This window comes from Otolemur garnettii, unplaced genomic scaffold (assembly GCF_000181295.1).
Source record: "Otolemur garnettii isolate 467f Iridium unplaced genomic scaffold, OtoGar3 scaffold00073, whole genome shotgun sequence".
NCBI lineage: Eukaryota > Metazoa > Chordata > Mammalia > Primates > Galagidae > Otolemur > Otolemur garnettii.
This window is the reverse complement of record NW_003852468.1, coordinates 5,783,242-5,796,086: the sequence shown is the minus strand read 5'-3', so window position 1 is coordinate 5,796,086 and position 12,845 is coordinate 5,783,242.

The following is a 12,845-nucleotide window of genomic DNA, read 5'->3' as shown; positions in this document are numbered from 1 at the left end:
CCAAGTGGGATTCACTGAAATTTAATATTGTTAAATTCCTGTTTCTCTAGTCTTCTTTTCTCTGTCTACTCAATTTTTTATTTTTGTTTTGCTATGGCCAACAAGTTATTACCCACTGGTGACAGCAGTGATTGTGAATTTGGTTTAATGCCCTCACAAGTTGGATGATTTCTCTAAGTGGATGACAAATAATCCAGTTTGCCACACTTCTTCATTTGTCCCCGTTTATCTTAAATAAATTAAGTACGTAGTGCACATTGGGAAGAACAGTCCTTTGATGTCTATGATGGTGCATTTTTTTGTTTTTATGTTCATTTCTTTTTGTTACTCCCTAGAAAATATTTATGAACATTTATTTTAATTTTCTTTCCATTTGCTGTGAAATAAACATAATACACACAATAGAGCAAAATATACTTTTCCCACTTGAAATAACTGTATTTTACGCTTATAAAAATGTAATAATCTGTATAATTCATCATAGTATATTAATTAGAGAAAAGAAGAGAAGATAATCTCTAGTTAAATTGTCACTTATTTTAATGATTCTCACAAGCATTTTTTTCTGGAGAAAAAGAATATTCTTCTCTGCAGAATGATATTGATTTAGGAACTGTTGCTTTTTGTTGGAAGAAGGGAAAGACAAGTTCTTTTAAAAAGTGTTTAGTCTCGGAAAAAAAGTCTTAGTTTGGGAGGAAAACATCATCTAAATCTTTGTTGAATCAACTACCAGGGGTCCTCAAACTTTTTAAACAGGGGGCCAGTTCACTGTCCCTCAGACCACTGGAGGACTGAACTGCGGGCCCAGGATGAGTCGGCTGCTAAGCAGGACAGGCAGTGGTGGCAAAAACACCTGGCGGGCCCGATAAATGTCCTAGGCAGGCCGCATGTGGCCCGCAGGCCGTAGTTTGAGGACACCTCAACTAAGTTATGTGTAAATTTTTTTGTTTATAATTCAGAGACCAGATTACCATCTGACTATGATGATTCCTGAGTATCACACTGATACTTTTCAAAATCAGTGGTTAAGGATTTTAATTAACTGCTATATAAACCCAAGACAATTTTAAAGCTCTGTTAAGAGGAAATACTAAAGGTATTAGCGATGCTAACCGGGACAAGTGTATTCTTTTCCGTAACTGTTATTCTTAACATGATAACGACTCAAATCTACTGGATTGTACAGACGTAATACAAATGTACATACACACATAATCCCTGATTAGTTTAATGCAATGAGTCAGTTTCCTCTTGTCAGTGATAAGAATATTTTGCTAATCACCAAAAATCATATTTAGGGAGTCACCAAGAAACTTTTCTTGTGTGTAATCTATTCACCCTCAAAAGAATACATCACGGAATAATAAAAATCATTAGTAATGTCTAACTTCTAAGCAGTTAGTCAGTATTTTATAGACCAGCTGTGGAAGTAAATCAACCTTTACTGTAGCTCCAGTCCCACCGTGTGTGGCTCCTTTACATGGATGAAGAAATGCTGATCATGACACCCCCATGTCACTGTTTTCAGTAACAATCTTACACAGGCCAGAAAGTAGGTATTAGATCTGTCCTCAGCATTATAAAAGGCATCAATTATCCAGGTGGTGACTTACAATACGAAACTTTTCTTTCTTCGTTTTAAAAGGTAGAAAAGTATGTGCCTAGGCATTCTTTTATGGCAGTATTTTTATTTCCGCAAATTTTTCAACAAGATGAATGTGTACTCAAAAATCCACAAATCCAATATAGCAAGTTAGTGGTTTCCTTCTTGGACATTTTTTATAATTCCTCCTTTTCAAAGTGTGCCTTAAGCCTGTTTGCCATGGATGTGTGTTCAAAGATCCTCAACAGGCCTGTATCCCACAGTTCTGAGTGGCGCGAGGGGCTGAGAGTTGTCGTTCTCCAGGACGTCATCAGGTCTGTCCCAGGCTCTGCTCTATCAAGGTGGCGCAGGCGCTGCAGGAAGCTCTCTCTGGCCACTGTGAGCCCTGGGAGGGAGAAGCTCCATCCTCTCACCACATCATACCCCAGGGGCAAAAGAGCAGCAATCACTTTGGAATGGTCAGGATTGCACAGTCAGGGCTTCTTGGGGCAGGAATGTTCCTCCCTGAGGGTTAACGGGTTGTATTTCTATGTATTTTTGAAGCTCTATGTTCTGAAGCTGTAAGCTCTCTGTGTCTATCAATGTCTAATTCAAAAAGAAGTTTATCTCTCACTCACTCTAATTGTAAGAACGTGCAATGAGTTCCTTTTTTGGAAGGCTTATGGTCTTCATGAGTTTGCAGTCAAGCTGCTGCAAACTCAGGACCCCTACCCCCATCTCCTATGCAAAAGGGAAAGTGGAGCCTGGAGGCTGAGTCATGCAATGCTCCCTTCCAAATGAATAGCTGTTGCTAACATTATGCTTCAGCCAGATCTCCAGGGAAAGGTAAGAGGCCTCAAGCATGCACAGTACTGCCCACAGGGCATTCATGAGGAAATTCCTTGCTGGCTTCCCATAAATATGGACAGGTGATCTGTAACTTTAGATCTAAAGTCCAAGTATAACTCCTAAAACTGACGTCTGTTTGATTCCACCCTAATAATGTTTTATAAGTTATCTTCCTGGGTGCAGGACAGAGACAAGGCAAGATCAATAATTCTAGAAGGGAGGAGGGAATAGGTGGAGGGAGGGGGTTTGGAGGGATCACTTCTGAGGTTTATCTTATAGGGGTACAGGTGAATCTTTCTAAGAGTAGAATGTGAACGTTTTAAAGCAATGGCTGAGAAAGTGACATGGAGGCTGTGTTGAGCAGTTTGATGGAAGTATTTCGGATTGCGTGTGAAACCCCACACTGTACCCCAGAAGTGCATTAATGTACATAGTTACCATTCAATTAAAAAAAAAAAAAAGAAGTTAAAAAAAAAAAAGATCAATAATTCTCCCACCTACTCAGGATCATCTACATAATTTGTCTTCCTTTACATCCTTTTTGCCTTCAAAAACTCACCTTAGCTATGTAAATTGTAGATTTCCTGCGCCTCACAAGAATGTAACCATCGGCCTCAATGTCCACCCTCTTCCTCTTTTTTTCTTTTTGTGTGCCCCATCCCCTATAAATACTGAGTTCCCAAATCCCGCTTCAGAAAAAACAGTCACGCCTGTGGCTGTGGCTTGCGTTTTTTCCAGGTGCACCCTCAGACTTGGCTTGATAAACCTCCATTGATGGAGATCATTGCCTCAGTCATTTACTTTGGGTTTTCATGGCGAAGGCCCTAGCAGGAAGAACATTTGAGAATGATCCTCATTGAATTCAGTATGACCAGCTACTGTAAAGGAACAAGGGTTCAGTTCATTTATGGAACTGGTGCCTATAGATCCCATAGGCAATACAGGCCTACCTTATAGGGTCCCATTCCCAAAGATGGTAAAGAAGGCTACTCCCTGAAAAGCCAGGGATCCGTCCAAATTTTGGAGACCCTAAGAAAGAAGGATTTGTTAGGGTGGAGATTTACAAAGAGCTCACGGTGAGGGTGGAGAAAAATTTCTCACATGGTGATTAGGATATACAAAAGTTTAAAAAGTTTATTTTTCTTAGAAAGAGAAAGAGAGAGGAGGAGAAAGAGAAAAGGGAAAGAAAGGGAGAATAAGAGAGATGGGAGATGGCATGGCACCCCAAAGAAAGAGAAGGGAGGTACCAGCCCCAACCAGGGCAAAGTGGCTTGCTGGCTTTTATGGGAATAAAGAGAAAGGAAGAAAAATAGAGACTGCTGATAGTTGATAAAGGAAGCCGCTATTTGGGTCTACTGCAGCCACTTCTCTTTATTCTTAGCAGCAGGCTGATAACAGAAGTGGCTGCCTTTCGCTTAGAGATAGGCTTATGACTGAGTGTGTGATTTTGCCCTTGAGATGAGGTTTGGGGCAGGAACTGAGGCCTGAAATGTGCACCCCCACTGCTGTTTACTCAGGAATTCTTCAAGGCTGTAAAAGCAAAACCCTCAGAAGCAATTTAATCTGTGAATTGTCTGGTGAATGTATCTGTTTAGCTCTTTCAACTGTTGTGAAAATAGAACCCCACCCAACGGTCTGTTAAAGAGCTCATAAGATTGATTTTAGGCATTACTGAGAAATTATGGGGTTAGCTATTTTTTTCTGTGATTTTACCAAGGCCACACACACATTCAGGATTTACTCAAATGTATAGGGACTGTTGGTGAAGGCTGGCGGAGTTTCTTGGGTCTGGCTTTCTAGCATGCTGTTTCCTTTGCCTAAAATCTCTACCTACACTTTTCCATCGAGGGATTCCTAAACCAACCTAAACATCCTTCCAGGCCCAGATCAAAGGCCTCTTCCTCAGGGAAGTCTTCCCTAGCTCTTTCTCTAGGCAGAAGAAACTTCCCTCCCTGGTTCTCAAAGCACTCCGGTGCTTTACTTATCCTGAAAGGCTCAGGGCACCTGACACAACGTAGAAGCAGAAGATTCAATGACTGAAACATCAAGTGAGATGAATGCATTAATGAAGACATGGCTTACAGCTAGGAAGAGATAGCATTTGATTTGAGACTTCTAGAAAGATCAAATTTTAAAATCACCTCTAAGATAGGTAGAGTAAGGCTGCTACCTCCGAGCCACATGGGTCCACTCTTGGAATCTGCTGCCAGAGGGACTGTCCTCCTCCCTCCCAGAAAGGAGAGTATGAGCCCTGGTGTGAAAAGCTTGAAGGTAGATCTGGGTTGGAATCTTCTATTCCTTATTCTTAGATGAGCCAGCAAATTATCAAAACTCTCTTAGCCCTCAATTTCCTTTATCTATGGAGTAAGGAAAACAATATCCAAATGCTAGCACTGGCTATTAGGTTTAAGCAGACAATGTCTGTAAAGCATTTAGTCCGGTTACCGGCACAAAGTAAATGGTAGCTATCGTATCCTTATCATCACTTCCTCCCTATTACCTTAGCAAGTTAATAAGCTGCCTCACCTAACTGTTCTCCCTTAACACGTTTTTAATCCTCCAGTGGCTGCTTCTTCTCGCCAAGGCTTTTATCTCTGGAGGTCAGGGTCTGCAATTTGTAATTTTTCCCTTGATGGATGTGTGTGTTTCTGGGACTCTGAGGTTTTGGGTGCCCCAGGTGACTGCCCCTGGCCCAGGAGTTTGTTCCCAGAGAAGTTTCTGCCACGTCTTCAGCATGTTCAATGTGTGTGGCTTTTGGCAGGGCTCCTGGAGCTGGAGGAGTAGGGCTCTGCGAGGCCTGGCCCTTCTTGGGTGGACCACTGCCTCAGCCCACCCACCTAGACAAAGAAGGGAGACAAGATGGCCAGGCGGCTCCAGGCAGCTCCAGGTCCCAGGCAGACCAGAATTTATTTTGTGAGCTTCTCCTAACTCAAGGGCGCCCTGACCGACAAGGGGGGAGGAGAAAGTGAAGGGTAGAACTCTTCCTCCCAAACACATGCTCCGTGTTTGAGTGCTGGGACCCTCTACGGCATGGCCTTTCATGTCTGAGAATGGTCCAATCTACTTCAGTTTCTCAAAGCTTCTGCCTCATTTTTAAGAAATGGATAAATGCTGCAATGGAGTCATTAATAGGGCAATTCATAAATTTTCTATTATAGGCAGTCCCTGGGTTATGAACAAGATAGGTCCTGTAGGTTTGTTCTTAAGTTGAATTTGTATGTAAGTTGGAGGAGGTACGTTTACCTATTACCTGCAATAGCCTCCAATCATAAGTGCAAGTTGTACATCAGTCGGATGTTTGTAACTCGGGGACTGCCTATAATACTTTTAACAAAAAGTGTGTAACTGAATAATCACATTTGGACGTAGTACAGAGCTCACATTCCAGGCTTTCTGGGAAGGGGACACAGGTCCTCCTGTCTCTGGTGTGGTGCTCCAGGGCAGCCCATGGAAACAGGGGCATGGTGTATGGTGTGTGTCCAAGAAGAGTGGGTTGTGACATGAAAGGAAGTGAATGGGCTGTAGAAAGCCAGCCAGGTGCAGGGCAGGGGCAGCGTTCCCTCCTGTACTGGAGTGTGAAGAGGGCAAGAGGACCCCAGCCCATCCTTCCACAAGCTATCCACCATCCTCCACTCCACTTCCATCTCCTGTTACTTTGTCACTGATCATTTCTTTGGCTCTGAGACCACAGCCCAGTCCCCTTACTGCAGGGCAAATTTCTTCCTTGCCCTAGAAGGTGAAAGATCAACTCACAATAAAGCAGATTACTATGAGAGACTTATTTACCATGATGCGCAATGGGAGAATCACACAGTGATTACTCGATATCCCAGTGGGTCTGGAAATTCGTATACTCTCATTTTGGGGGGTGGGGGAGAGGCGGAATATAAGTCATTCTGTTGAGTGGCAATAAATAGTTACTAGGGAGGATTTGAGAGAAGGAGGGATGAGGGGAGAAATATTGACCTCTACATGACTTTCTCTGGAGATTAAATTAATGTAAGAGACAGGTATTATGTGTAAAATGACTCGGGCCAGGTCTGGTTGAATTCTTGATCTTTCCTGCAATATATGGAGATAACAGGGAGGGGAAGAGAAGTCAGTTGTTCTTTTCCATGGGTCTGATTTTCTATGAAGAAGGAGGGAAAGCCCTTTCTAAGGCCTGTGGATTTCTTAGGGCCTTTAATTCAAAATACTCTTTAAACCAAGAGGTCTTATTTTGGGATAAAATTTCCCAAGCTCCTTCACGCACCTCTGAGAGGTCAAAGACCAAAAATAAAGGATGATTCCGAAACACGAACAAAAGGAAACAGAGTCCAGTGTGGGCAGCGTAGGCCTTTATTTCCACCTGGGTGCAGGCAAGTTGAGTTTGAGAAGGAAGTCAGTACATGGGTTTAGGTGGATGGAAATTTAAAGGATCAGAAGGGTAGGGAATGGCACATTCCCTCTTTCTTGGATGGGACATTCTACGCGTCCATTTCTTCCTGGGCAGTTGGCTCTATTTGGGCAGGTTGGTTCTATCTGAGCGGGTCCCTCCATTTAACTCTATCAACCTCACTCTCCCCAATTCGGTGTGCCTTCCCTCTCTCATGGGCTCCTGGATGGCAGTGCCCAGCTCATGCCTTTCCTCAGCTTCTGATCCTTTTGCCTTCCTCTACAGGCACCTAGTGGTCCCTGGTTCCCTTTCACGCCCAGTCCCCCTTCAGGAATACTGCAAGGACATAAAACGCCCGAAGATGAAGCTCCTTGACACCAGGATGATGGCGAGACTTTAGACCAAGAGTGCTTTAAGACTACACAGCTGGATCTGCACAGCCCAGGTGGGGAGAGCATCCCTGTGGAAGGGGCTTCTGCGTTCAGTACTCAGGGCCAAGGGTGAAGGCAGAGAGCCAAGGGAAGGCTGGCTCCTGGTGCAGAGACAGGGAGCAGGCAGAGCCTGATGTTGGAGACCACTGAGGCACCATCAGTCCTGTAGGACAGTCAGACAGGGCCACTTCTGAGGAAAAGGGGACAGGATGTGCCTGGCTCTAGGGTGATCCAGGACCTGTGTCTGACACTGCAGGGGACACCCAGACTAAGAGGGGTGGTGGTCTGGGCAGGGAGGGGACTGATAAGCTCTCACAGCTCTGCCTCTGATTGGGTCTTGGGTGAGTCACACCACCTTCCCAGGACTGCTGGCTGGATCAGTGTCATCTGAGGCAGTCAGCAGGGAATTCTCCACACCTGCTCTTGCCCACAAGTCTAGCCTTTTCCAGGCAGACCTTTCTGGGAGTGATTGATAGTGCCAGTGACTCTTTTTGGTCAGCTTGCTTTCCTTCCCTGTGAGGTTGGCAGAAATGCTTGGAGACTTTCACAAGTTGTTTTCTATTCCGGCTGGAGAAGCCGCAAAACTGGAGAATTAGTGTATGAGTGTGTGTGTCTGGCACCACCTAGTGATTCAAGGCCCATCTGCACCCACTTGGACAGCTCTCTGCTAAAGGCACTTTGCTACCACTGTGCAGGATTTCTCAGACTTGGCCGCGCATGAAAGTCACCTGTGATGCTTTTGAAAAATGAAGTTTCCTGCACTCCAGACCCTGAAGTTTTAATTTAGTTCATCTGAGAAAGAATCCAAGATGTGTATTTCTTTTTCCTATTTTTAATTTTTCTTTCTTTCCTTTTCTTTTTGGAGACAGTCTCACTCTGTAACTCAGGCTAGAGTGCTGTGTTGTCATAGCACACAGCAACCTCAAATTCCTGAGCTCAAGCAATCCTCCTGCCTCAGCCTTGAAACTAGCTGGGACTACAGGCATCCACAATAACACAGACGCCTTTTTTTTCTGTTTTTAATAGAGAGGGGATCTTGCTTTTGCTCAGGCTGGTTTCAAACTCCTGATCTCAAGAGATCCTCCCACTTCTGCATCCCAGAGTGCTGGGATTACAGGTGCGAGCTGACACTCCCTGTCCCGAGTTGCATTTTTCTAATTAGCATCTCAGGGGCTTGTAAAGCACATCTCTAGAGCATACTTTTGAAAGCACATGGAATGAGAATAAGATGGAATTGGGCAGTCTAGGGCAGACGACACAGCTGGTCTGGTCAGTTTAGGTCTGGCCTGACCTTTACCCCCTGTCTGCCATTCTTACTGTGTCGTAAATTTAGCTCCCACCCTAAAGATGCCTATCTTGAGGTAGTTTAGGAAGATTGATTTAGGAGATTAACTCTTGAATTGGAATGTTGTAATAGGTCACTGAGTTATGCTGGTTATTGTTTAAAATAAAGGTTAATGTGGTCTCCACTTTGAACTTTTATGTATAAAACTGTGGTTTTGGAAATGGAAGAACAGAACAGTCTTGGAGAAGCTACTGTCACTGTTCTCTAGAATCGCTGGCCTCCTGACAGAGTTAGGTGGACCTATCACCATCTCTGCATATTGGCTGACAGTGATAGGCAGCTAGACCCTCTCCAGCCGGTAACACTTTGAGAACCACTCTCATGAAGGATCATAGCTCTTAAGTGCACTCTTCTGCCTGGATAATTACGACACTTGCCTGGTTTTGAGAACCATGCTGAAAACTTCTAAGTCCTATATCTTTAGGCAAAATCTCCTGAGTTTCAGCTGGTTATTTTTTGACTGGTTACTTTATATCTCTAAAAACAGATGCATGGAATTAACATGGCCTGCACTGAATTTTTAATCTCCACATGTTACCCCAACTCCCAAATAACCCTTGTATTGGTCAGAATTCTCCAGACAAACAGAAGCAACAAGACGTAAATGCATCTACAGGAAAAGATTTATTATAACTGTAGGGAGCACAGTGAAACTCATCCTTTTTCCCCTGACAGTTTGCTGAAATATCAACTCACAGTTAAGGTAGATTAATAAGAGAAATGTTTCTTTCCAAATACCATGAGCAAGGGGAAAACCACAAGAATGACACCCAGGGTCTCAGTGATGATGGTCAGAGACCTTACAGACAGACCCTTTTAGAAGGGGAGGAGGAAGAATGTGGCGGACGGGTGCAGCAAGTGGTTCCTGAGGAGGAGGAATGGATAGGGGGAAACTTACTGACTTGAGAGACAGGTATTGTGTTTTAAATGATTTGGACCAGGTCTGCTGGCATTCTGGGAGGAAAGAAAGTCAGTTAACCCTCTGATCCCCTGACCAGGTCAGTCTGGTCAGACAGAGGGAAATCTCCTTCCAATGCTTTCTGATTGCAAATAGCCTTTAATTCAAAATACTTTTTACATCAAGTAGTCATGTTTTGGGGTAAAATCTCCTTAGCTCCTTCATAAGGAATTGGCTCCTACAACTGTGAGACTGAGAAGTCCCAAGATCTGCAGTGGAGATCTGGAGACCCAGAAGAACCAATGATTAAGTTCCAGTCCAAAAGCCAGCAGGCTCAAAATCCAAGAATAACTGATGTGTCAGTTCAAGTCTGAAGAGTTCACTGTCCCAGCTCAAGGTGGTCAGGCAGAAGGAGTTCTCTCTTACTCACAGGAGGGCTAGCCTTTTTGTTCTATTCAGGCCTTCAACTCATAGGATGAGGACCACCCAATTAGAGAGGGCAATTTACATTACTCAGCCTGCTGATTCACATGTTAAATCTCATCCAAAATTACCACAGACACAGCCAGAAAAATATTTGAACAACTTGGCCCCATGGATAAGTCAAATTGACACATAAAATTCACCATCACAAAGTCCACCCCTTCTCAACCTGGCACAACACGCAGGTACTTACACCAACTTAGTCTCCAAAGAAGACAATACTAAGGCCATAATCCCACCTACCATGATACAACTGTCCTGTGTACAAGAAAAAACACAGTAACCCCTTCCCCAGAAGAGGAGATGGTCACTCTTCTCTGTGATATCCCCAAACTTACACAGTATGATGTAAAATTAACAATAATACTTAAGTGCTGTGATATAAAGCCAACACGTCATGGTATATGATAAGGGAAAAAGAGAGAGAGGAAAACAAAGGTTTTTGATACACATACTTGTACACATATGAATATGCATCTTGCTGACTTCTTCCTCTATTCATTCTGTATTCCCTTCATCTTTGGCAAGCACCTCATCTACGCATGGTTCTTTATCTGATGGGGTAACACAAACTTTCATTCTTGAAGAGTGTGAATCATTAGTAATCCTGTTTGGAAATGAGTTGTTTTGATTTTCCATTGACCTTAATCACAGGGCATGGTAAGAAACCCTAAGGCAGTGGTTCTCAACCTGTGGGTCTCAACCCACAGGAACTGTATTAACGGGCCGCAGCATTAGGAAGGTTGAGAACCAATGCCCTAAGGGGTCTCCTGTGTTCAGATATACTCTTTACCTCCACTGTGGAGTAGTACCCCAATTTTTCCTTGGTAGTCTAAATCAGTCTCCCCAACCAACATCATAACTCCCTTCTTCACCTCTTGACTCAGGCATGAGGAGCCGGAAGTGTCTGAGTGGCAGTCTTAACTTCCAGTTCAGTGGAACCACTATCATGTCTCCCGGTGGAAGCCTTCCTCCTTTTGGAGCCAGGATCTCTCGGCCAGCTTAGCATAAGGTCACAGGAACAAGAAGCAAACATTTTGGTAAATGGATCATTAGGGTGATAGTGAGTGGTGCCACCACCACATCCCCTCCTCAATTCCGGAATCCTGGCTATGGGAGGAAGAGCATCACATATTGAAAGCTGATTCACCACATACAGCTTTCTGGGGAACCTTGCGCCAACTCTGTAAGGTGTAACCATCTAGCTGGCACTGCAATTGAATATTCGAAAGGCCATTCCACTGTTCTGTCAGGCTGGCTGCTCGGGGATGGTGGGGCACATGGCGAGGCCATTGGATTTTATGAGCATGAGCCCATTACCCCACTTCCTCTTGCCTCACTGCTTTTGAGCTGAGACATCAGTTTTTTCCTGCCTTTAAACCAGTGATTTTTTTGGCTTGGTTGGTGGCCATTGCTCAGTGGTTAGGATGACAGCCACATGTACTGGGGGTGGCAGGTTCAAACCTGGCCCTGGCCTGCTAAACGACAACTATAACCCAAAAAAAAAAAAAAAATCAGGGTGACATAATGAGACTCTGTCTCAAAAAATAAATAAAATAAACCAGTGATTTTCAACTGGTATGCCATGAGAGGATCTTAGGTGAGCTGTGATAATTTTTAAAGATCATTAATTAAATTATTTTCCAAAGAAGTTCAAAGCACGATAAGTATATTCTTTTTTTTTTCACTCTTTTTTTCTTTGATCACCATAACTTAAGTGTGCCATAGAAGTTTTCAGAGGGCAAACACCACAATAAAAATCATTCCCAGACGGGAAATGAAAGGAAAACAGAATCCAGGTTCTGGGTGGGCAACACTGGCCTTTATTTCCACCCCAGTGAGGAGAGCTGAGTTCAAGAAGGAAATCAGCACACGAGCAAGGGCTGATATGATTTTAAAGGTCAGAGGGGTCGGAGGTTGGCACATTCCCTTTCTTAGATGAGACATCTGTCGGAGGAGTGGGGGTTGGTACATTCCCTTTCCTAGGTGGGACATCCAATTTGGGCAGGTTGATTCTATTTGGGCAGGTCCACTCTATTTGGGCGAGTCCCTCCATTTGATTCTATCAAGTTTAACCATAGGTTCAAGTGTGCTGTGAGGTTAGAAAAAAAAAGGGCTGAGAAAGATTGCTCTAATTGAAACATCGATTCTGCCAGCTTTTGCACTGGAACTGTACCAACTCTCTCCAACTTGTTCCCTGCAGATGTTGGGATTTGTCTGCCCCCATAATTTCAGGATTCAATTCCCTATAATTAATTAATTACTCTCTTATGGGTTCTGTTTCTTTGGAAAATTCTGCCTAATATAGATCTTGGTACTGGGAGTAATGTTTGAACAAATATCTGGGCACTCCATGGTCCAGCTAAGTCGACACATTAACCACCACACCCTTTTCTTTCTCTTTAAAGCACTGTGATATTTTCAGTCACCAAACAGGAAAACTGGGCATTGTCATTGATTCTTTCCTCCTCTTCACTCTTCCATAGTTATTCAGTGAGGGTTTTATGCTGGCTTTGGCTCATAAGCTTATGTCCTCCCCTCTCCATCCCCACTACTGAACATTGGAGTTCTGTCTCTTCTCCATTCCTGTGCAGACAACTCAATTGCCTCCCAGCTAGTTTTACCAGTTCTCTCTACCCCCTTCTTAAATCCATTCTCATTACACTCACCAAACGAAAATTCTAGTTGATTCACTATTTTAAATCCCTCAACATTTTCCCAACTTCTTGGCAAGACTCATCTGTAAAAGGGCACAGAGTAAACGTTTTAGGCTTTGCAAGCCATGTAGTCTGAGTCACAATTGCTCAGGTTTGCTGTTTTAAAACTAACAAAAGCAATATCCAAAATAGAAAAGTTAACTGGATGGGTTTAATAGGGAAATG